Source organism: Rousettus aegyptiacus, unplaced genomic scaffold, assembly GCF_014176215.1.
Source record: "Rousettus aegyptiacus isolate mRouAeg1 unplaced genomic scaffold, mRouAeg1.p scaffold_m13_p_16, whole genome shotgun sequence".
NCBI lineage: Eukaryota > Metazoa > Chordata > Mammalia > Chiroptera > Pteropodidae > Rousettus > Rousettus aegyptiacus.
Window position 1 is genome coordinate 47,866,929 of NW_023416291.1, and position 26,688 is coordinate 47,893,616.

The 26,688-nt window shown below is 37.7% G+C and overlaps 1 long non-coding RNA gene across 1 annotated transcript; it reads left to right on the plus strand.

Annotated features, from left to right (window-relative positions):
• The first annotated feature begins 22,009 nt into the window (after positions 1-22,009).
• LOC107515604 lies at positions 22,010-26,578 on the plus strand. The gene is made up of 4 exons (XR_001598048.2): positions 22,010-22,120; positions 24,490-24,577; positions 25,946-26,131; positions 26,503-26,578. It is a non-coding gene; the product is annotated as an uncharacterized LOC107515604 (long non-coding RNA).
• The last annotated feature ends 110 nt before the right edge of the window (positions 26,579-26,688 follow it).

A 26,688-nucleotide genomic window follows, 5' to 3' on the forward strand; every position in this document is an offset into this window, starting at 1 on the left:
TGAATGGTGAGGATTTGTGATGATATAAGTGGTTCGGAGTATGATTTACTTGATGTTCATTCACTAAGTATATTGTTAAAAGTAGTGAGAATTAATATAAAGCAGAAAATTAATAACTAAGTTTAATGTTTAACCAGAACCATTGTGTGTTCAGACTGGGAAAGAGACTACACTGGATAATTTGACACAGGAAATAACTGTTTGTGGTCAGAAATCTAAATCAAGCAAGTTAACAAGACAGGCCTGACAGGTTTCAGATAATCTATGAAGTCTTAAGTAGCCTTGACCGTGGGCCAGGTTTGTTTAAAGGCGTCAACCTAAGGCATTAAGTCTGGCCAAGAAGGATGCAGTTCCTCCCTTGTGCATTTGCTCCGATGTCATCGGGAAGAGAGGCAGGGTGGAGTAAATGGCATGAGGTGTCTTCTGTCAACAGAGCGATGATGGGTCTGCAGAAGTTGTCTCTCTGCCCAAGCCAGGGGAGCTCTGGTCAGAGCAGGAGGAGAGGGTTTTTAATCTGGAAACAGTACTTTTCTTCCCTAAGGATTTAGAAAATAGTTCAAACAAGAGGCAGAGCACCAAATTTCCTAACTTTTGTACAGTAAAATATAATTCTCGAAGTGGCTAGTCAGACTGCTTATAAATGCTCATGGATTTGGGGTGTGACTGCATGTTAATTTAAGGGGGTGGGTGGAATGGCGAATCATTCATTATAGTCCTATTAATATTTCTTTTTAAAATAATTTTTTATTTTTCAAATACAGTTGTCGTACAATATTATATTAGTTTCAGATGTATAACATGGTGATTAGACATTTATATAACTTATAATCACCCAGATAATCTAGTACCCTTTTGACACCATACATAGTTATTACAGTATTATTAACAGTATTTCTTCTGCTATACTTTACATCCCCATGACTTTTCGTAACTACCCATATGATGGAATATTACCCAGCCATAAAAAAGAATGAAATCATGCCATCTGCAACAACGTGAATGGACCTGGAGGGTATTGTGCTCTTCATATCTCTTATACCTCTCTACTTTCTATTACGTTATCAAATGAAGGGTATTTGAAGACGTTGGTTGACATTCTGATTACAGTTACCCCATGGGCAGGCAAGCAGAAAAAAGAAAGCATTCCTAGACAGGCATGGGCAGTTGGGACCACACAATTGGAAGTCAATCATCACACTTTGAACATTTCCCATCAAGGTATGTTAGTAAATAGAAAAATAAATGCAGGCAGAACATCATTCTCTGTTGCTCAAGGGAACTGAGTGTGGTTCTTAGGCCATAGGAAAATGTCATCCTCGGCTAAACTCTACACACCTCACAACTCTCTGTGGGTCTTTTGAAAGTCTTGGTTAAAAATTTCTCATTCAGCTTTTATCAAGCAGATAGGTTGAACTTGTTGGCCAAGATTGTCAAGTTTCTGATTTCCAGAATAAGGTAACAGGTAAGCAAGTTCCTTTATGGAACAACCCCTGCGCGAGGTGTGTTCTTTCGTGTGTGCTAATCTTGCAAGGCGTCACCATCGTACACAATGTACACATTAAAACGGCTGACAGAAGCAAACACAGTCAGGAAAATAATATTTTCGTACCACTATTATGTAATGAGAAGAACAATAATATAGTCTAGTTTCCCCTCCTCCCCTCACTGGGTTTGTTGCTCTCTTCACGGTCCTACTGCATTACATTTTATCTCTCCTTTTTCATTCCAATAAACTTTTCTTTATCTGCTCCTACCTACTCTGTTATCTCTTGCCTGCCCCTGTCCTTCTAAGTACTCCTTTTATTTATTTGGAATTGGTTTTCCTCTCTCTCTTTTAAAAACCTCTGTGTCTCAGGAGGTGCCAGGATTCTTCGTTGCTGTTATTGACCTGCTGACGTTGTTCTTGATCAAAAGTTTGATTTGTAGTTTCAATTACATTGCTGAAGATTTACCTACTAATTGATTTGGGATGTGAATTCATTTGTCAGGTGGCAGACCTAAACATGGAGGGTAAAAAAACCTTTAATGGAGGGAAAAAAACAAACGGAACAACATGAATTCTTGCTTGTTCATTTCTAGAGTAGCGTAGGAGAGATATGTAAATAATGGAGCTATTTATATCAGCCGTCAGTCTTCTTTATGGGAGAAGTAACTGCAGTTCCTTTAAACAATTCTGCTGGCTTCTGTTAGGATGGGTGATAACTGTAAAACATTTTCAAGTGTCAAGAATTATACATTTTAATGCCATTTTTCATTTTAATAGAGTTGGAAGCTTTGAGCGTAGTCCTGATGGAAATCTTCGACTGGCCTTGAATCCACTGTTACTTTATACAGTTAAAGAAAAAGGCAGCAGTTTCGTCTCTGCAAATATAAAATTGTAAGCACAACCAATTTTTAATTGAAAGCGAAAGAAGAAAATAACTTTAATGTTTTGGAACTGATTAGATGTATTTCTCTCTGGAATAGGATTTTTCCAACAATTTTAAAATGCAAACATTTGGAGTATTTAAAATAAATATGCTGTTTTGCTAAATATTTGTCAAAACATTTATTTTGTTTTCCTGGAAGATATTCTCTGCTCGAGGCTTCATGATTCTTTCCAAAATTTTTTTTTTTCTTTTTGTAAACGTTTTTATTGAGCTGATGGATCCTGTGCTTGAGAACATATGTTTTTACAATTTTATGAACTGGTTCATTTCCTTTCTCCTCGTCTTTTATATTTTTGACTGTACTTAAAAAAATCCAAATCACATTAAGCTAGCTCACTGAATATGCGTTTAGAGATTATAGAATGTAAAAATTAAATATTTAATTCTTTTCTTTGGTTAACTGTATTAACAAATCTTGTAAATAGTTTGTTTTCTGTTGTTTCCACTATATAATTGGGTATTAGAAAAACTGAGATACTTTGTAAATCATTTTTTTTTTTATTCTACAGTTAGGTATAAAAAATGGATACTGTGCCTGTATGAGAAAAAGCTCTCTTGTCATTATTAGGAGCAGGCAACCTAGCTTAATTCATTTTGCAATGTGCACAATACAAAAAAGAACAATTCCCTCTTTGAAAGTCATGCTATGGAGCTAGTGTTATGTCTTTAGAAACACACAGTCTTTACTGTAAGTAATATATATGCAATTATGATTCGGTAAAACTGGATAAGGAGAGCCTAGCGATAGCTCCTTCAGCTGCACGTCCTGGGTGTTACTCTATCTCCCCAGCTTGCATTTTCCTTCTTAGTAAAAGGGGAAGCTGTACTTGCCTTAATTTGCAGGGTTTTGAATATAAAATGAAGTAATCAATGACAAATGCTTTGTAGTATGTGGATTTTTCCCAGTGCAGGAATGAAAATGGTCTTTAAATTTGCAGATCTTCACACAATAGTCCCTCCGTGACCTGTAGAAACCTATGTGATGCATTTGAAAATAAATTAAAACTGTCCGGTAACCCGGACACTAAAGTGCTTATTTTAGCTATCTCACTCACTTGCCAGGGATGCTAGCAGTTGATTTCACCTTGCTGTTTGTCAGTGAATTTAAATATACTGTCAAGATAAGGAGATTGACTCATCTTTACAATACTAGTGTGAAGCGTGACCAATAAAAAAGAATTTCTCTGTTTAGAAAAATCACTAAAGGCATTATAAATGTTGCCCAGCAGTGTGATAATTCTACTTTCCCGGCACAGCCTCTGGGATTAATGTATTTATGAATCCAAATAATGCACAGGCTTCAGTACAGAGTAAGCAAATATAATTTTCCTGCCATTTTATCCCATCCAAATACTCTTATTTCCTGCAACAGTTCATCCGTATTTTCCAGAACTGATAGTAATGTCACATCTTCACTATCTATGTGCAAACTTCGTTGCTTAACCTTTTCATAAACCTGGAGGTTCCCCAGACTTGCAGTCCCTGATGATTCACTGCTATAGGAACCAAAATGAAAAACAAAAACACAGGCTAAATGGTGTTTAGAGAACATTCTCGAAAATGCTCTCTGATCTTGAGGAGCATAACAAAGTCTTACATGACCAAGCCACTATATTGGAACTACGTCACTTTTGGTATGATGAAGTACCAATCTGGGATGACATGAGGTAATTGGGAAGGCAAAGAGATGCTCAGGCCCACGTCTAGATCTCCCAAAGAGCGCGGCGAGAAATGGTATGTTTTGGATTCTTATTGGAATTCTTGGATGCGTTCGAAGGACAGTGATGTGCTTCATTCTTATCCTGCATCCTCCTTATAGTGGAACTCAGCGACTTGCTTTATTCTCTTCTTGCACGTCCCTGCCCAGCCCAGATACGATTCTACTACTAATTGGGCCAGTTAGTTAAATTTTATTTAAGGTTTAATGGGGGATGGAAGGGAGTATTTAAATTGGTCACCACAGGGCAAAGCTTCATAAAAGTTCCCAGTAGGTGTTCTCCGCTCCACATCCCTCTCTTACTTTTAGCTGTTTCATATCTTCCCCCGCCCCACAACTCCTCAGTATGTCCAGTTATGTCTGCATTTTCCACGTCTCTGTATATTCGACCAAGTCATCTCTGCCCAACGAAAGTCTTTAGAAAGCAGTTCAATGACTAGAGAGAAGCCTGCCCTCCAGAAGTCTCAACCACCCCTACCCTCAGCCTGGCAAATCCTGCTTCTGGGAGTTTGAAGGGAGCACAGAAGTTTTCCTAAGTCAAATGAAATGTTTCTCTTGTAACTAAAAAATATTTATTAGGAATTTACTATTGTGGTCCAGACACTGTGTTAGGCATTTGAGTAAGGCAAAATAACAACAACAACAATACAACAAAAACAGAACCAAGCGAGGCCTATACCCATATAGAGGTAGCTGTTGAGTAAGAAAAGATTGTGATTAGCCAAAAAGAGACACAGATATATGTACGATTATAATGAGGCTAGGAATACGGATGTAGAAAATAACATTGTGCTATAAGAACATATAATTAGCCTTGTTAGAGAGGTCCAGGAAGTCTTCCTGAGAAACCGAGATGAGAGAAGAGTCAGATTTAAGCAGGCAAAGGAAGAGATGAGCAGTGAACCTGCATCAGACAGTGAGGTCAGCACAGACAAAGGAGAAATGTGAGTGTTCCATGGACCGAAAGGAGGCGAGCGTGCCCAGGGCGTGGAGAGTGAGCAGACCAGGGGCATCTAGGGAAAGCAAGGAGCCTGTCCTGGCAGGTCCTTGTGGGCCAAGTGAAGGATTTTGACTTTTAGATCCTTTGAAGGGTTTTAAACTGGGACAGGGAACAGAGAGAAGGGAGGTCATACCCCCACATTTATGCTTTGAAGCAATAGTTCTAAATAGAATGAAAGAATGAATTGACGTGGTTGAGTGAGGGCGGGGGGCAACTGGATATGGACAGATAATTAGGAAGCCCTTGCAATAGTCCAGTTGAGGCATAATGGGAGCGTGTATCAGAGTGGTGTGGTAGCTAAAGCAGACGGAAGTGAATACGTGTGAGCGTGAACTTGGGTTTGCTAAGGAAAGTGAGGGAGGGAGGTTTTAGAGGTGACTAGTAGGTTGGATGCTTGCATAACAGGATGAGGGAAGGTGACTGAAAAGTATCTCTTAAATTTGCAGGTATGGAGTCCATTGATGACCTTGGTACGTGCTTTTCTGGTGGAGTGATGAGGATACAAACTGTATCGGAGTGGATGGAGGAGCTGAGGTGAGGAAATGGGGGTAGAAAATAGACATAACAACATTTTAAGGAAGCTCGACTGGCAGAGAAAGGGGGAAAGGAGACGAGAAGCCTGAGAGCCGGAGGGAGATGCATGCTCACGGACAGGTTTGAGGATCTGAATGATTTAGTGATGAGGGAGAGGTCGAATCCATAGTAGCGGTCTGGAACAAGTGATAAGGGCTTCCACACAACGTGGAAGAGTAGACCTCAGGCGGGAAAAGAAACAGCCCTAGAGTAACAAGAGAAAATGAAGCAGATACAGTCCCGGAAAGTGTGTATGTTTTACACCTGAAAGATGAGAGAATGCTCATTTACAGGCCTCTGTTTCCTTTGCAAAGCAGAGGTGAGGTCCGACCTTGAGGGAGGAAGAGGCCTACCAGGGTTGAGAAGGGTAGAACAGGTTTGAAAATGTCCTCATGGAAGGGGGAGGGTAAATTAGCCAGTGGGGCTTACTGAGACCTCTGGCAAGACTGGGCTTGAGGTCATGATTACGAATTTATAGTGGAATCAGTCAACAACTGGATATTTAGTGTTATTTTCTTTGGCATTTTTACTGAACTCCTGAAAAATGGGTAGTTCTTCTCCCATCATAGTCCATAGCCTTGAACAAGAAGTTTAAACCTAATTAGTGGCTTTAAGGCAATAGGAAGTGAATGAATATGTCTCAAGGAAGGTCCACTCAGTGGTAGGTTAACTACACACAACAGAGAGCTAGTGTTTAAAATCACAACTTATATTATCAGACACTGCTTTTTTCTACTCTACATCTATCCATCGCCGCTCATCATTCATTTGTTTATTCAGAAATATTTGCTATTGCCTATGTGTGCCAAGCTCTCCATTACTTCAATGACTGCCCGTTTCCTCCACCCTTATCTTTTTTCCCTTAACACTAGCTTTCTCATTTCTTTTTACTTTCTCTCTCTCTCTCTCTCTCTCTCTCTCTCTCTCTCTCTCTCTCTCTCTCTCTCTCTCTCTTTTCATTCTTCATCTATTTCAGGATGGGGAACTAGGAGTTATCAACATTTTCCCAGGCTCTAATAGCTTTCATTCACAGATGGATGAATATGTCAAGCCTGAAGGTGACATCCATTAAGATCTACAATTAGGTGGGGCACCCGTAGTCAGTGAAGCCTGCGTTACTATGATACCCTGCAGGCCTGGGATAGAATATGTAGAATATGTCATATTTTAATGATTTACTTTTATGTTCTCCTTACTAGACTGCCAAGTTTTATGATAATTTCTATATTTTAGTGATTACATTTGTTTATTGAATAAATATTAGCTGAATTACTATGTGCCTGTGAATCACTACGCACAGGAGGGGGCCGGAAGGAGATAGAGTATTGAAAGAAACAATGATTTTTTAAGGAGCTCAGAGTCCGATAGAGTAGTTATATAGGTGACCATTATAATATGATGTGATGATGGCCACACTGTAAAGTATGCAGGAGGAAAGAGTTAACAACAAAGAGTCTGGGTTAGTCAGGGAATAAAATTTGAAATGATTTTGACTGTTGCGTTGTTTGCCAAGGTGTGAGAAGATGGAGCCAGGTGTGTGTGTGTGTGGGGGGGGGTAGCACCTTAACAGGTGAGACTATTAGCACTGCTGAGGCCTGGGAAGCGTGGGGGAAGATTGACAGGAGACAGAGAAGGAAACACGGTAGCAGCCAGACTGTGAAAGTCGTCCCTGCTAAGCGTTTGGGCTTTTTAAAATAGGTGTTAGAAAACAAGAGTTTTAAGCAGTTTGGAATGACGTGGTCTAAGGTGCCTAGAAGGATAGAAATTTAGAAGAAGGTCAGTTAAGAGTTTAGGCAAAAGATAAAGACGTCCCGAACTAGGCCGTGGGAGTGTGAATTCAGAGGGAAGTGCAGATTCAGGGTCTACAGAGGAGACAGAACCGACTAGACTTGCGATTGAGGCAGAGGACAGCGAGAGGAATGGCTGAGAGGTGACTCCCAGGCTTCTGGTCTGTGTGGCTGGCTGGATGGTGACATCACCAATGACGATTCTGAGGACGAGGTGAGAAGCAGGTTGGAGAAGGTAAAAGATCCGTTTTGGATCTGCCAGTTTGGAAGAGCCTCTGGAATACCTCGGCGGAGATACACAATAAGCAGGTTTTCAGAGGTTGTGAAAGACATCTGTGTAAATAATAAAGAATCGTCATATTTTTTAACCTAAAAATAGTAATTAAAATTACGAGAAAAAATGAGGTTGCCTAGGAAGACAAAAGAGTGACAAAAGAGGAAAATAGACCATGGAACCCTGAGAAATACTAGTACTTACGGTTTGGTAGAAGAAAAAAAATAAATATAACAGTATAAAGTGTCTAGAGAGGTAGAGGAGAGCCGAGAAGCCAGTGAAGGAGAGATTCAAGGAAAAGGGTGATAAATGTAAGAAATAGATAATGTGAGGATTTAATCCTGCCCATTGGTTTGAGAATTAGCGCATCTTCATGTCTTTTTAGTACATTTCCAATAGAAAGTATGGGGATAATAGATTGGTGGGAAAAAGTGATCAATAATCAAATGTTCCAGGGCTGAGGGACAAGTGGAGAGTGAGGACAATAAGAAATGAAGTGCAGACATTTTTACATTTCAGCACAGCCAAGACGATGAAAGGGTAAAAATATTTAATGCCCTAGAGCAAGGGCTTCTGATCTGTTGAAGGCTCTCAGTGTTAACTGGTGGGACGTAGGTCGCTCTTTGAGGTTCTGCACGTCGCTACCATCAATGGTGAGTGGATATTACCAAGACAAAGGAGATTCTAATAATTAGGAGTTTTCTACACAGGAGTGTCCTTCTTAGTAAGGAGGGAAATTCATTATTCCAGGACATGTTAAAGAAGAGTCTGAATAGCCACTTATCCAAACGCTGGAGAGCAAAGTCCTGTATCATTTAAGGGTTCAGGGAGAGAGTCATTTCAACACGAGACTCCATTCAGTTATTATCTGTTATTTATAATGGCTGACGATTAATGTAATTTGAATTACATTAATCAGGATTAGAGGCCTCTTGACTTGCTTCATAATTGTCCTCTTGTCTTACATACTCTCCCTGTCAAACCTCACCTTGTGCTACCTAGAAACTCTTTCTCTTTGATCTCTATCCCGTTTTGCACGCATCATACCCAATTGACTGGAATGGTCTCTTTTCTTTTCTGTTTTACCTTTCTTTCCCTTCTGAAGCCTTCTTAGACTAGCTTTCATCAAGTTCCTGTCACGGCAGTGACTCCAGCCCACTCTCTGTTATTGGCATGTGCCAATCCACAGGTCAATAATCCAGGCATTGCTCGTCGGGATGCCAGAAAACACACATGTGCTTTTACAGGAATGTTTGCTCACTTGGCTGGCAGCTGCCGTCTTAAATCAGCGACCCCTAAATTCATACAAAAATTTAACCAACAAAGAAAAGTTAAGAAAGGAACAAAGAGTGAATAGAGGAAAGTGATTATTTTATAAGATGAAGAGGTGTTTTTGTTGTTGTTTTTTTTTTTTTGATATGGCATGGTTTCATATGAGGAAAAGAGCCACATTCAAATAAATAATGATAATGAGGAGGGCAAACAATGGTGATGTGATTATTATTTTCTATCTATTTATATATGTTAATCGATATATCCAGGATAGTCCTGAACCATACCTATTCCTGCTGTATGTACATATTACCACTGCTGTTCAGAATTCTTAAAGACGGTGCTATTCCAAGTCACTTTTCCAAAAAACTGAGGGATTACCTCTTTTATATAAAAACTATTTTATCTTTCTTAAATATACATGCAGTTGCTTTCTTAAAATGAAAATGCTAAATATAAATTTGGCATTTTGCTGGTTCAGTACTAACATTATAAAATCAGTTGATATACCGATCTCATTGAATTATTTGTTCATTTTATGGAACCCCTGTTAACTATAAAAAACCAAGTTAGGCTCTGAGGTTGTAGTAATGTATAGTGTGGGCTTTCCTGCACTTAATGGCCAGAGGTTGCTCTAATTTCAGACTTTCTATTCAGACGATCCCAGACATGCTGTCAGGACCCTGGTTTTAACTGTTTTTGAGAGTGCACTCACCTCTAAGCAATGTCTTTGTCCACCTTTACTATTTTGGTTAGTTTTTTTGTGTAAATAATAAAAACTAATATGTAAAAGAATTATATACATTAAATATAAATGTGCTGTGTCTTGAAGGGACTCTCCTTTGAGTAATTGCATCATTTTAGAGCACAAACATGTCATCAGTTTTAGGGGCTAAGAGGCCACATACGTATATTAGGATAGAAATAGATCATTCAAGGGAGCACCAATTATAATTAATTATGTAGTTGCTACTGCTTCTTGTTTTCATTAGGACTATGGATGTATAAACAATATTTATTGGGTAATAATCTCTGGTTTTATTCTCAAAACTTTAGATTTTTTTGCATTCTCCCATTTATTAGGTACAGCTAATGACTTCACTGACATAACCAAAAGGGAGAAAATTTTATTCCTGGAATTTCAGGGAGGTCGGGCTTAGATAAAAAAAATAACTCCCTGAGAATAAATAGTATTATACTTCCCAGGCATTGTGGGCAGTGGAGAGGATGAAGTGGAGGGAATGTTGGCTTTGGACTATAACCAGGTATAACCAGGCGTAATAGGACAGGAGACTTCGAGATACATGGTCTGATTTCTCCCAATAATGCCTATAATTCTCAGTAAACTTCTCACGCTCCTAAAATCGTGTGATCCGATATTTTGTGGAAACTAGGATGGGACTGAGTTTCATTTCTGAAATGGAACCCAAGGCAATAAGGTTAAGAGTTTGCAGAAATCACTGAAAGGATGTTTCTCTACTTCCCAGACTACAATATTGGCTCTTCGATCCAGATTTACTTAAATTTTTAAGGGAAAGAGAATCCCAAAATGATTATTAGGCTTCATTTAAATAAGAGTTAGTGCAAAAATGAAAGACTAAACAGAAATATTCTTCACGTGCTTGCAAATGGTTTTTAACTCCAAGGAAGCATAAATTTGTAGCTACCATATAGATATGTTTCTGTTATTTTCCTTTATATAATGTAAACATGTGTTTTTAAAATTATTTCTCGTATTAGATTAAATTGGTATTTCTGAGCAGGGACCTACTAGCTTCTCCATTCCCTCCCCTCACAGAGTCTGGTAGAGTTTAAACATAATTAATGTCATCGACTATCCCTCTAATTGAAGGACAGCAATAGTCGTTTCCCGTTAGCATGAGTGAACCCGGTTATGGAAGTGACAAAGACAATGACAAGAAAGTTGGAAAAATGAAATAAAGGGATTTGTAGAAATAAAAGGGTGTTTAATTACTCTAGATCTACACAATGGACTGACGTAAATATTAGGATGAATATCTCGCTTTTGATTTACATTGTGATATGTCATTAAAGTTTCAGTAGGTAATGTATGTCATCCATCAAGTAAAAAACAAAATTAAACCAAATCCAAAAATCTACCTCTTAAACGAATGGAAGAACGGAGGCGTTTTCATGTGAGGCCAGCGGGATATAAATGGAAACTATGCCTGTGTTTCTCAAAATATGATCCTCAGACCACCTGTATTATAATCACATGACGCACTTATTAAAATGTGGATATATGAGTGCCACTATAAAATACTAAGTCACAGTGTGTGGGAGAGAGGGCTCAAAATCTGTATTTTAATTTGTGCCCGGGGCAATTTCTGATGTACTCCAGTTTGAAGCCACTGCCCTAGGACACAGATTTCACTGTGGTTTCAGAGTTGATGGATTAGAGTTACAGGGCAGAGGGAGAATGACTAGCGAGTATCTATCTGCTGGTGACTAGAGAGTTGAGGTGGTTGGCAGTGAACTGAGCTTTACAGTAAAATGGACCAGGTTTTGACTAGATGCTGCCTTAAGCAAGTCATTTAATTTTCCTGATCCTCTGTCTTCCTTCCTGTAAAATGCAAATGAGTGTACTCTCTTGTAGGCGTCTGATCATGGATAGAGATAATTTGTGTAAAAAGCCTGACATATGTAGGGTATCTGATAAATCATAGCTATGATTGTTGAACCCTATGAGAGGGGATTTTACTCTGATTAAATTTTGCAACCCTAGATCCCCGAAAACTTCTGGGAAGCACAGAGATCCTACATTTGAAGAAAATATTTTGTAAACAGGTCCCCCAACCCAATTCAGTCATCACCAATACCATATATGTGGAAGACAAATACGATCCTGTAAGAAATTCATGGCTGGAGAGAAGAGGAAATAAAGTCTGTTGCAAATTTTTTATTGCTTTTCACCAGGACGTGATCGCCAAGGAAAAGTGTATCTTCCTAAAGAGCAAAAAGAAATCATTTTAACTAAATTTGATGGGCTAGAAAGAGAAATGCTGCAGATAACAAAGAAACTAAAATTATAGCTCCAAGGAAGTGGGAGACGAACATCGGGTTTTTGTTGTGTGTGTGATTAAATCTCAGAGGAGCATGACAAGGAGACCTGAGTGAGAAGTAAAGAAATGGTAAGTAAAATTTGTAAATGTTCAGTGTCCTTGTGGAAAATTGGTGCAGTTTTGTGTTTGTTTCTGTGAGGAAAAAGCCGTGTCAGGCATTAGGCCCAGATGAAGATAGAGAGCAAGATATGGTCAACTATGACAGAATTACGAAGAATTTCCTTAAGGATGGAGCATATTTAACCCTTTTTTCTTTTCAAATTTCGAAAACGAGTACTTGGACCTTCAGATGATCGATGAATTGTCAGAGGCGGATTTTAATTTTTACAGGTTTTTACAAATGGGATAGAGGAAGAAGGCAGTGCCTTCCTGGAGAATCCTAGGGTAATTGTTTGCAGTTTATTAAGTGTCTGTAGCTTCATTGTTGAACCACACGGAAGACAAATGTTCCGGTAGTAGTTAGATTATTGACACGAGGCAATTAGCAAGGAAAACACGCATTCCTTAAAAATGTTCATGCGATTCCATACTCCCCACAGCATGCTTTACGAACGTATAATTGACATGTAACGTTGTGTATGTGTTGATTTGATACATTCGGGTATTGTGAAATGAACACCTCCATCATATCACATACTTGCCTTTTTGCGTGTGTGTGTGGTGAGAACATTTAAGATCTCTCAGCAATTCTGAAGTATATAGTACAGTATTGTTAACTGTAATTATTACGCCGTGTATTAGATCCTCAGAGCTTATTTCTCTTACAACTGGAAGTTTGTACCCTCTGGCTGCCATCTCCACATTCTCCCTCACTGCCCCACCCCCAGCGCCTGGTGTTACCACTGTACTCTCTGTCTCTATGAGTTTGGCCTTTGCAAATTTCACATATAAGTGAGATCGGATAGTATTTGTCGTTCTCTGTTTGACTTATTTCACTTAGCATGGTGCCCTCATGGTCCATCCATGTTGTCCAAATGGCAGGATTTTCTTTTTAACTCATGCTGGGTAATATTCCACTGTATGTATCTCTCCCTGCCTCTCTGTCTCTTGGTATCAGTCTCTGTCTCTCTGTCTCTGTCTCTCTCTCTCTGTTTCTGTATCTATCTGTGTATATCTGTATCATCTAAATCTACACCTGCATCCGTATCTATATCCATATCCATGTCCATATCTACATCCATATCTAGATCTGTCTAATCACATCTTCTTTATCCATTTCTTTGATGACAGACACTTGGGCTGTTTTCAGACCTTGACTTTTGTAAAATAATGCTGCAGTGAACATGGGAGTGCCGAAAGCTCTTCGAGGTATTGATTTCATTTCCTTTACAATACATGCCCAGAAGTAGAAAAGCTGGATCATATGGTGTTTCTATTTTTAATTTCTTGAGGCACTCCATACTTTTTGCTGTAGCGAATGTAATAGTTTACATTGCCACAAGAGTTCCCTTTTCCACATCTTTGCCGATAGTTATCTCTTGTGTTTTTGATGATCATAATTCTAACAGGTATGAGATATCTTATTGTGGTTTTAATTTATGTTTTCCTGATGATTAATGAGTGATTTATGAGCATCTTTTCATGTACCTGTTGACCATTTGTATGTCTTCTGTGAAAAATGTCTATTTAGTTCCTCTGCCCATTTTTTAATTGGGTTGTTTGTTTTTCTATTATTGTGTTCTGTGAGTTCTTCATCTATATTGAGTATTAACCCCTTATCAGCTATATGATTTGCAGATGTTTTTCTTGAATTCTATGGAGTGCCTTGTCATTTTGTTGATTGTTTCTTTTGCTGTGCAGAAGCTTTTTAGTTTGATGTCATCCCATTTGTCTATTTTTGCTTTTGTTTTCCCTGCTTTTTGTGCCAAATACAAAAACATTATTGCCAAGACCATTATCAATGGGCTTTTCCCCCCTCTTTCCTTCTTGGAGTTTTACAGTTTTGCTCTTATATCTAAGTCTTTAACCCATTTCGAGTTAATTTGTGAGCCGCATGAGATAGATTTCCAATTTCATTCTTCTGCATGTGTTTCTCTGGATTCCCAACACCATTTATTGATGAGACGATGCTTTCCCTAGTCCATATTCTTGTCTTCCTTGTCAAATATTAGTTGACTCTAAATGTGAGGGTTTATTTCTGGGCTCTGGATTCTCTTCCATTGGTTTATGTGTCTATTTTATGCCAGCACCATACTGTTCTTATTACTATAGCTTTGTAGTATAGTTTGAAATTACATAGTATAATACTTCAGCTTTGGTCTTTCTAGGGTTGCTTTGGCTATTTGGGATCTTTTCTGGTTCTGTACAAGTTTTAGGATAAAAGAAATTTGCGTGAATCATGCTATTGGAATTTTGACACTGTTATGTTGAATCTGTATCTTGTTTTTTAATGATACCATCTAAGAAATAGATTTAACAGTATTACTAATAAAGTAGCAAATCACTAGTAAAGCACAGGGTGAGAAAACCATGCACCACAGAATTCAACAGGGAAGTAATTCCACAGTGTAAGTCCATCTGACAGTTCAACAGACCCTATTGAATGAAGGTGGAAGTTTTCATGAAATTAGTTCATGAGGATCTCATTGTGCTGTTAGGCAACTATAGACAATCTAAAGATCACAGATTTCCCTGGGGAGAAATTCAAGAAACCCCAAATGGAATCCAAAAAGAGGGTCCTAGATTAATGTGGAAGAAAATCATTCATTGGCTATACCTAATCAAAGGTTTTCACTGTTCGTTAGAGGTCAGATATTTAGTTAATGTGCTCCATGGTATTATGAAACACATAGGAGGTACCACACATGCTGGAAAGTCCGGTGAATGAAGACATTAACTATGCCGCTCAGGAGCTTATAGTCTCAGGAACTAGAATCCCATGTAGCATCTGTGTGTGTGTGTGTGTGTGTGTGTGTGTGTGTGTGTGTGTACACATATGTGCATTCCTGACTTTAATGTGTTCTAAACTACACATTGTCATTGTTTTTTTAGAATAAACGTTTTATTCATCCTCTGTTAATCTTTTCACTGTATTCCTTAATAAACTCTAAGACCATGCTTTTGAGAGCCAGCTGGAAGAAGCACATACCTGATTGTCCCATCTGGATGGCAGTGTCTCATTGTGACCAGGCCACCTATTTTGCCATCTGAAGAACATGGCCTTAACAGGGTTTTTTGAAGCTGGGTGTGATATACATTTTGAACACAGACACATTATTCCTTTCCAATACTGAAAAATCACTGCGAATGGTTGTACAGAGAAGTAATATTAAATAAATAAAATAATTATTAACTTCTCTTTAAGAGATTTAAACAAGAATCCAAATCTTTTTATGGGGGCAAATCCATTTTTTTCCCCCATAAAGTTTATCATTATTATCTGGGCATAATTCATTAGCAGGAAATGATTCCTTAGACAGACACTTGCGATAATGTGACATTTGCATTTTTCTTGCATTCTTCTGTAGTTCAGAATTTTATGTTAAAAAAAAAAAAAGAATAAAAGGTAAAGAAAGGATCCTAATCTGTTTCTACCTTCCCTGAGGCACCAACAGCTCTCCATCATGGTTTCACTGTGCGAGCCCAGGCTAAAACTGCCATTTTTATATTTTTAAACGTGTCTCTTCTAACCATCTTACCCAAGGCTTGAAAGTTGATTATTTTAAGCTTAGTCACACTTTAGTGGTTTTCTTTTTCTCTTTTTCTTTCTTTTTTTTTTGTTTTTGTTTTTGGGATTTCTGGTGGAGGAAGTTGGCTTTATTTCAACATATGGCATGATAATCATATCTAAATGGACAATATGGACTTTGGTCAAATGGCTTTGACTTGTTCCATCTAAAGCCAGTTAGTATTTTTAACTAAAAATACTGTGGTCACTCTTTAAAATCTTTCACCTAATTCAGAGAGAAGGAACTTGGAGGCTCTGTGTGACTATATATATGTATCTATGCAAGTTCAAAAACCTTCGGTAAATTTTTTTCCTCCCCAAATTCATACATATGGAATCACACATGAGAACGGCACTTCAATTGCTTTTCGTAATGATTAATTGCTGTGCAACAAAGGTTTTCCCAAATCCTCTGAAAGAGCATCTTCCTGGCTCACAATTAATGCATCTCCTTTGATAAATTCACTGGCAGGAAGATAAAAGATCGTATTTTAAATAGTGCACACATCTTTATTTGTCATAAACCCAAGCTAAAGTTTTCACAGCCGTTTTCATTTTCTTTGTCTTCAGCCCAATAACCTCTAAACAGGGGAAATCTCTCTTTAGTTATGAGGTACAAGTTTTTGCTTTTTGAAACATTCCAACCCAATTTCCTTCTTTTCTTTTAAATACTAAGCATGAGGTCATATAGTAGAAAATGCATGGATTCTCAGTTATAATCCTATTTAATAAGGTCTGACAGAATAACTCTATCTAGTTAAATCCAGTTGCAGTGCGCCAAGATTAATTAAAGAGGACTGTAATGCATTTCTTTAAAATAAGAATTGGGCCCATCCACTATATTCAGAGTTAATGGTGATTTAGCAGAAATGTACAGAACATTTTTTTCTGACCGACTTTATGACATTTTTGAAAAACCTCAAAAATAATAAACTGTAAAATGTAATTTTTCTTTCTAAAAGATTGTCTTGTGGGTTTGGTATTTTTCACTATCAAAAATGCATTATTGCACAAATTTTGCAGGTACACATATCTGTTACAGCGCAGCCCTTGATAACAAGTAAACAAATTGCAACGATTCCATTTACTGTGGAAAACAGGTGTTCTTCAGTTACTTCGTGATTTAAATTGTCCCATAAGAGAATGCAATCATGCCCCTTTGTCTCTTGCATCAAAATTATTGTTATAAAAATCATATTAATGGTACATTTAATTCTTAAAGACTATAATGATGAATTTAATTCTTAAAAACTATATTTACCCATTAATTAGTCCAGTGTTCTCTATTAATAGACTAATTAGTTACTAAATAATGGGGATGATAGAGATCACTCGTCATTTTTTTCCCTTAATTTTAGCAAGAACAATAAAAAATATGTGATATTGCAAAAGCCATTCAGCCACAATGGCCATTCATATAGGAATGTTTGGAATAGGTAATGAAATTATTCCATGTAGCATTCTCCAAGTATATCAAATAAATGTAAAAAAAATAGATTCATAGCTGTCTGTGAATATTACTGTTGCAAAGCTATAGTAATTAAAACAGTATAGTATGGGCATAAAAGCACATAGATACATAGAACAGAATAGAGAGCTTAAAAATAAACCATACATATATGGTAAATTAATTTATAGCAAAGACTCCAAGAATATATACAATGGGGAAAAGACAGTCTTTTTAATAAATGATGTTGGGAAAATTGGACAGGCACATGCAAAAGAATGAAACTACTTCACATCATACATAAAAATTAACCCAAAATGGATTGAAGACTTGAACTTAAGACCTGAAACCATAAAACTCATAGAGGAAAACATAGGCAGTAAGCGTCTTGACTTAGGTCTCAGTGATGATTTTTTTTTTCAGTTTGAAAACAAAAGGAAAATTAACAGACAGTGGGACTGTATTGAACTGAAAAGCCTCTGCACTTCAAAGGAATCCATCAACAAAATGAAAAGGCAGCCTACAGGATGGGAGAAAATATTTGCAGATCATATATATCTGGTAAGGGGCTGATATCTAACAGATATAAAAAACTCATGCAACTCAATAGCAAAAAAGAACTAATCTGATTAACGATGTGCAAAAGCTCTGAATGGACTTCTTTGGAAAGAAGGCATACAGATGGTCAATAGGTACACAAAAAGATGCTCTACATCAGTCATCTGGGATATCGCCTCATACCTCTTAGAATGGCTATTATCAAAAAAGACTAGAAATGACAGGTGTTGGCGAGGATGTAGAGAAAAGAGAACTCTTCTGCATTGGTGGTGGGAATGTGAATTCGTGCAGTCATTATGGAAAACTGTATGGAGGTTCCTCAAAAAATTAAAAATAGAACTGCTACATAATCCAGCTTCTGGGTATTTACACAAAGAGAATGAAAACACTAATTCAAGAACATATATACGTGCACTCCCATGTTTATTTCAGCGTTATTTACAGTAGCCAAGACATGGAAACAACTTAAGTTTTCCTTGGTGGATGAGTAGATAAAGAAGATGTGAGATTTATGTATGTATTTTATATATATATATATATATATATATATATATATATATATATATATTTCAACCATAAAAAAAGAATGAAATCTTGAAATCTTGCCATTTGCAACAATGTGGATGAAATGATGGCATTATAGCATTATGGCATTATGCTAAGTAAAATAAGTCAGATAGGGAAAGACTAATACCATGTGTATATTAAGCTCATAGATACCAGAGGTGGGTCATGGGGGAGCGGTAGTAACGGGTGAACTGTTTTGTTTTTGTTTTTAGTTTAAATAAATTAAATTTAAAAATTACTTTGAGGAAATGGAAGTTGAGGGAAAAGAAATCCTATTCATTTTCGACAATACTTAAATATTGAAAACAATATTTTCCACCTATGGGTAATGGGTTAAATAATTCATGATATGTGTGTACAACAGAATACCATAGAGGTATTAAAATGAATGAGACAGCTTTATTTATAGATATGGAAATAGCACCCAAGACACACTATTATGGGAAAAAAGCAAGATGCAGAATCCTGTGTACGCTGTCATTTATATAAATAGTATAAAGGAAATATGCCTGCATGTGTGCGTGTGGTTACAGGCACAGAATATTCTAGAAGGATACACAAGGAGCTAGGAGTATTGGTTGCCTCTGAGTAAGGGAATCGGGTGACCAAAAAATTTACTTGCTTCAAAGGCACATCTGGGTGCTTTCTTTAGGGTCCTATAGCTACTGTACACTGCATTTGTCAACTGTTTTAATAGGGAAGCATTGTGGGCAGGAAACTGGTGAAATTCTACCAAACATTTAAAGAATTAATATCATTTTTGAGGTCTTCCAAAAAATAGAGGAGGAGGGAGCACTCTCAAGCTCATTATACAAGCCTACATCAGCTTGATAAAGTGAAACCGAATAAAGACACCTCAAGACAAGAGAATTACAGGCCAATATCCTTGATTGCAAAAATCTCAACAAATTGTTATCAGACTGAACTCAGTAACACATTAAAAGGATTGCACACCACGGTCAAGCGTCTAGGGATGTGTATATGGTTCAACATCCGCAAATCAATAAATGTGATGCATATATCGCATTAGCAAAATGAAGGATAAAAACCATATGGTAATCTCAATAGATGTAGAAAAACAACTGGACAAAATTCAAGTGTCTGCATTTTTTTTTTTATTTTGGGGAAAATAGACTTAGATTTCTAATATTTTACATGCAAATGATATTTTTATTATGACTTTTTTTGCTGTGCAAAAATTGAGAAAGAAGCTTATGTTAGTGGATTCCCGCTTAAAGGTCAACAACGTCATCCACTGACTATAATGAATCTTTGTGCATCACCATGATTGTGAATATGCAAAAGGCAAGCCACCATTTATGTAATTGTAATGTTCTTCCTATTTCGTTCAGTTCTTATAAAAATATCAGGTAAATATATGTCTCTTTATTTTCACTCTCTGGCCATGATTGCCAGAAATTAGAACCAGACTCATTACTGTTATTTGTAAATAACAAATTTATTTGCTATCCTTCTTGAATAATAAAAACTTTTATGACAAAAACTCTCAACAAACTGGGTAGAGAGGGAACATGCCTCAACATAATAAAGGCCATACATGACAAGTCCACAGCTAACATCATACTCAGTGGTGAATTGCTGAAAACTTTTCCATTAAGAGCAGGTTCATCTCTTTTCTTCTTCTTCATATCCAACATATCCATCAAAAAGCTTCTTGATTCAACCCGCTAAATATAGTCTGTCCAGTACTCTCAATCATTATTACTATTACCTTAGGCTAAAACGCTCGGACCGCTGTTACGGCTCCTTCACTGATACCTGCTTCTGCAGTGTTGTGTTCTCTGCAAGTGACTTCCTGTGTTCACGTATTTAAATCATCCCTCAGTACGGTCAAGTAAATACTTTCTTTAAGCTAGAGGAACAGATGTGCTCTTAAACACCACTTTTTATTTTATACAAGATTTAGGTGTGTTTATCTTTGCAGATGCCTCATGATTAATATAGCTAATTTGTGAACTGCGCAAAGAAACGAAACGATCAAAGAACACAGGGAACAAGTGTCTGCGTTTTTCATTTTTTCTTTTGGCAAGTAGACTAAGATTTCAAATATTTTACATGCAAATGACATTTTTATTATGACTTTTTTTGCTATGCAGAATCAAGAAATTAGCTCATGTTAGTGGATTCCTGCTTAAAGGTCAACAACGTAGTCCACTGACTATAATGAATCTTTGAGCATCACCATGATGTGAATAAAAGACAGACCACCATTTATATAATTGTGATGTTCTTATTTCATTCAGTTCTTATAAAAACATCAGGTAAATATACCTGTTTCTTTATTTTCATTCCCTGGCCTTGATTGCAAACAATTAGAACCAGATTCACGACTATTATTTGTAAACGACAAATTTTCTTGCTATTCTTCTCGGCTGTTTTTCTAAATAATACATTATTTTAGCTTGGAGATGAGAAAAGCTCTTGGCTCAGGAGGGGAAAGTCAGAGCACTCTACATAGCTGCGTGTCTTTGTTAATTAATGCTCTGTTTTGCTTCCTGAAATGTTTTTCGAGTGATGTCAAATCGATAACCCTTAAACCATAAGAGGGCGCAAGAAGCTAAACACTTCTCCAAAAAAAAAAAAAAAAAAAGCTTTATATGAGGGAACTGGATTCCATACATATTAGGAAGCAGAGGTGATGGTGTTTAATTTGGTTATGGTATGGAAATCAGGCAGTAGGAATGAGCATCAGTAACATCCTCACTCGTAGCTTTGCAGATTGGACGAATCTTAATGAGTCTTCTACTTAGTGCCCGCACATATGCATGAGATATCCTAGAAGTGCCTGCTTGTGTATTCCGGGGTCTCTTGCTTATTCAGTTTCTCAGTTCTTTGATTCATCCTCCTTCCTGGCCTCCTCGTCCTCTCCAGACTATGGACGTTGCTTAATTAATGGCTTTGACTTGACACCTGTATTTACTCCTCTACGTACTCAGTTTAGAATGACCAGAGGAAGAGAAGTGGAGAAAAGTGTTCACATTGCTATCTGTCAATTGGTTGCATCTCTAAAATGTATAATGAAAAGCATTCGAAAGTTTTGATTTGATGCACTAAAATCGAACTGTGGTTATACTTCTCTAGCGGTGTGTCTGTTCCGTGAGGAAGACCTATGTTGCTGTTTCTTAGCAAACCAGCTAACTTGGAAGGCAAATTTTTATCAAGTCGTGGGCAGTGCTTGTGCTAATGTAAGAGGTGTTTTGAAGTTCTGCTGTTGATAGTAATTAATGTATTAACAGATACATATATATAATACTTATGGTTATTTTTGAATTTTTGGTATAAATTATTTACTATATAGGTGTCACAAAAATTTATTACTAGGTTCTTGGTGAGGATGGTGATTTTTTTTGGCTACTCCTCAATGTTCAAATATTGGCTGGCTATATTTTAAGTTATTTTGTAAAAGCATCTTGGATATATTGGTTCCGTTGACTAAGAGGGCCTTGGTTGTTTACAGCTACTCTTTTTTAAGAGACAAATCATAATTCATATTATTAGTAGTTAGTGTGAAATTTTTCTTGCCTTTCAGAACTGGAGAAATCCCTGAGGGCAAAAGCAAATCATTTATATGGCATGGTGAGACTCTTGTTTCAAATTTGCAGTGAAGAAGCTAGTACATGGGGGAATGAAAGATAATTTCAACAGTCCCTGGAATTTAAGTGTTCTTCTTGAACCCCTATGTTACAGAAAAATGATCATGGGAGTCTTTTCTGTCTCCAACCAAGGTAGGAGCTGAGGGATGATGACTGGGAAACACTATTTGACTCGAATATTTTACATTCGGGGAAAAACTAAAAAGTCCTGTGATCTTTTGAGAAGGCCACGTATTATAACCTCTTATAATATCACCTTGCATTCCTTTTCTATAAACTCATTTTTCCCTGATCGATGTGAATATTTTTGCTATTTACCTGTTTAGTTCTGTTAGCTATCTTACTTCTGTGATTAAATAAATTCTCTCTGCTATTCCTCAAGTAAGTTACTTCATAGAAAGGATACTGTATTTTATTATAAACAATGGTCCCCAAATGTAGTCTACAGGAGATTACATCAGAAATTACAGAGGTGTTTAATGTATGTATTCCTCCTGCCTGTGTGTGCTTGTATATATGTGTGTGTGTGTGAGTGTGTGTGTGTGTGTGTTTTCCTGAGTCTCACCCCAATTCCTAGATAATTCTTATACAAAGCACTGTGTGGAAACCCCTATAATTAATGTTGTATTCTAAACCCCCTCATTTGACCCTTACAGAAATGTGGGGAAAGTCCTCAAATTATCTGTTGGGTCAGGTATCCAGACAGTGAAAATTTTTATGTGAGTCGTGAAGAGAAATCATTTTTTATCTTTTGTGTAATAATACCCCTCTTGTGGACTTTGTCTCTTTTATAAGCTTTTCCTATAAAAGAATTGGAGTGTCAAAACGAGACCAGGTCTTCACCAGCTTGTGAGAATGTGCTAAGTGAGGCCAGGGCTCAGGAGAAAGGGGACAGGGAATAAAATCTAGGTGGGCTTTTGTCTAAGGTAGGGCTTGAGTTAGCGTAGAGAAGAGCAGGTAGGGCCCTCCTGTCTTTCACAAAGATCAGGGAGTGGAATCCCGGCTAGTAATACAATATTAATTTGCTTGGAGAACGTCATCTTTGTTGTAAGTAATCCTTGGGAAACGGGCTGTTGTGTCTAGCATGGGACATGGTGTGATAGGATTGGTGGAGTTAGGATTCTGCTTCATGTCCTGGGAGACATGATTATTCAAGAATGCTACTTACGAAGATGTATGTGTTTTAGTCAGCAATAGAGTAAAAGGTGTAGGGTGCCGCTGAGTATTTTATGCTAGGAGAGCCTTAACATTTTTGACTTGACATGTTCTATTAAAACAAACAAACAAACAAACAAACATAAAAACAACACAACATCAAGATTCAAATCCGTTATAAAAAATGCCAAGTTATCAGTATTAAAAGGTCTTTTAAAAATCTTGCCCTCGATATGCGCTTTTGAACTATCACTATGGGCTGACTGCTCTTTAGTGCCTAGAAAGTAGTTTTCTTGGCGCTTTGTGTTGACCGAGAGAGCACCGGTCCTATTCACTATTCCTATTCACTATTCCTACACCACCGAGAGGAAGCCTGTGCATCCTTTCCAGGCATCGCCAGGCCTGCGGATGGCTTTGTGAACTCTCACAGAGAGGTGGTTTCACCCAGATTTCATCTCATTTAACTTGACCATTGAAAGGACTAACTTTTTATAATACATCAGCTGGAATGGACTCCACACCCTTTCTATGGCTGAACTGCTTTCTTTCCAAGTTGTTATTATTATTATTATTATTATTATTATTATTATTATTACGTGTGAAAGGCTTTAGATCAGATACTGAGACGCTCATAACACTAAAGGGAGCTTGATTAACATCAATGGAAAATTCGCGGTAAGAGAAAATAAAAGCAGCAAGCAATAGAAATCTCGTAGGCTAGATCTAGAAGCCCACCGAGAATAAACCCAGGAGGCTTAATGCCTTCAGGACAGTCTGTCAGATCAAGGGAGAGAGAATAAAAAGTTGAATCTAAGTTAAAAGAGAAATTCCTCGTGGCTCACTAAAAATTCTGCATTCAGAGCATACCAAAGAACAAGACATCCAACGATCAAATCCCTGTTCTTTTTTCTTTTTTTTTTTTTTAATGTTAAACTAGATTTTTGTGATCATGTGGCATGTTTTGGGGCAGAGCACCAAGGAAGCCTTTCACAAGTGGACGTGGAGGCTTGGTTTGGGGATGGAAGGGCAGTGCGGAGAAGGTCACCCCTGTAGCCTATGTCACCCAAGAGTGAGGGTTCCCGTGAGGGAAACCAGGAGCATCAGCACTTGGCATATGTGGAGTCCATGGTGATTTTAGGTCCTCTGGGCTACTGTCTTTTGCATCTCTCTCGGCCTCTTTCCATCTTATTACTCAACTCTTGGCTCGAGTTGACCCTTTGGTGCTGTGACGTGACCTGGTGGATCAGTGCTAATGAGAATAACTCAAGGGCTGAATCTAACGAGAGCTTTAACACTTTAAAATATTTCTTATGAGCAAACTCTTTTTTATTTATGCTTTTTAACAGCAACTTGATTATTCTGGGGATCTAAACCAACCTGTTAATGGAAAAAAAAAGCTAATGTTTTGGACACAAGCGTATCACAGTACGAAAGGTGGGTAAAAAGTGTCTATTTGCTATGTTTTATTCACTGGCATTTCATATAGACCACCCTAGGTCAGTTCTATGTTTATAAATTTGTGTTTATCCATATTTTGGTCAGAGTCCTAGCAAGAAACAAATGACTCTCCTTATGGGGTAATTGAAGAGAGTTTAATGAACGGACTGTTTTAAACTTGTATGTTGATCATGTATGCTCCAAGGTCTAGGTGATAAACAGATTTGTACGTTTTCTAAACGGTCATTTGGCTGTTAGGAGTTCCGATTGAAACTCCAACAGATTTTTATGCACGTTACATGGGCTGCTCTGGGAAGATCGTGAGCTCGCAGTCTTTGTGGTAGCATAGCAACAGTGCCAGGCCTGACTGCTCCTCAGCATACTCAGCAAAACAACTTGATCAGCGCTTTCCTATAAGACAGCAACAACAGAGCCAGACTTTGACCAAGGCCTGGCCTTCGCTCATTGCACCGTGAGAGGCACTAACGACATGGACTGCATCTGAGCTCTGCCTCAGAGTGTTTCTTTTCAGAACAGAGTTGTGTTTAAGGGTGTTGTTATTTACGTCCACACACATGAAACATGCCCTATGATATCAAGATAAAAGGTGTCCGCTTGTATTTTGTTTAAGGTGTTAGTTCCATAATGACGAAATATTGACTGAGGGAGAGCTATCCATTGGTGTGATTGCCTGAACGGTGTTCTACAGTCATTGGTTTAATTTGCTTCCTTACCCTTGACAGTGATTTTCTTTCCTTTTTACTCAAAAGAGCAGAGAGACGACTGTTCTCTCTATTTTTTTCTTCTTCTTTTTGTTGAGATATAATCGACACATAACATTGTCAACATGATGATTCCAGACTCTAAATGTATATAATGAGATGATCATCACAATAAGTCTACAGGGATTTTCTAAGACAACCCAAAACGAAACAAAATAAGACAAAATAAAACCCTGATACAGTGACAAACAACTAACATTTGGGCATCGTCACCACTTTCACATTCAAAACTAAACATTTCACTAATATTTGATACTCTCAAACCCTATGAGGTCTTATTATCCCCATTTTGCAGATTCAAAAACTGAGGCTCAGAGAAATGAACTATTCTGTCAAAACCACAGAGAAATTTAGAGGTGGTCTCTAAGCCCAGGTCTGTCAAACTCCAAAACCTGTTCTGTAAGTCGCTTTGTCTCTTCTGCACAGACTGTGGTATGTCACTATATACTCAGTGCCTAGCACAGGACCTGACAGTTTAGGCATATGGTAAATATATTTGGACTGACTTCATTCACCTTGACAAAGATATTCAGTTAGTCTGTTTGTAGGATCGTGGAAGGTGAGATATTTTTCTTTTCTCTAGGCACTTTAAATTATATTTGGAATTCTTTTTGAGAAGCCAGAAATCCAGGAACCCAGCCTAAAACTCAAGAACCTGGTAGTTTTGGTATAGACAGCAGTTTTACTTGGAGACATAGTTCACACGGCCCACAGGACAAGTTGGCAAGTGGAAGAAATGAGACACATTATGCTGAAGGATTTGAGTGAGGTGAGCAGGGAAAGGAAATGGATAAATTTGTTGTCGCCTCAAAGGTTAATGGAAAATATCCATGCTTTGCTGAGCATAACTTGCTGCATAAAAGATGCGGCAAAGTGGCTTAACAAGGTCACTCGGCTCTGGGGAGGTTTTTGATCTATGCTCAATCAAATCCTTTCACCTGCAGTGGCTGGTCAAACCTTGCAAGTGGAGTCAACCAAATTAGTCACTCGAAATTCAAGTGCCTGGATTGCACTTTCTTAGGATTTAATTCCTTGTCACTGTCACCACCTGGGAATGACACCTCCTAATTGAGTATATTCAGTAATGCCCAGAGTCTTCTCTGCTATGAATCCCAGGGGACACCTATTTATCTTATTTAGGGTCAGGCTGTTTGCTGAAGACAGGCATTCATGTCAGCAGAAGGAGCCGGCTTTGGAAAATAAGGAAGATCCCAACATTGTAGGTATCGGTTATCATTGAAACACCTTCTAGATAAAAAATAAAGTTTTTTAAATGTTGAAAGCATAAGCGTACGGTTAAGACTTAAGACCAGCATTTTTGGTCTC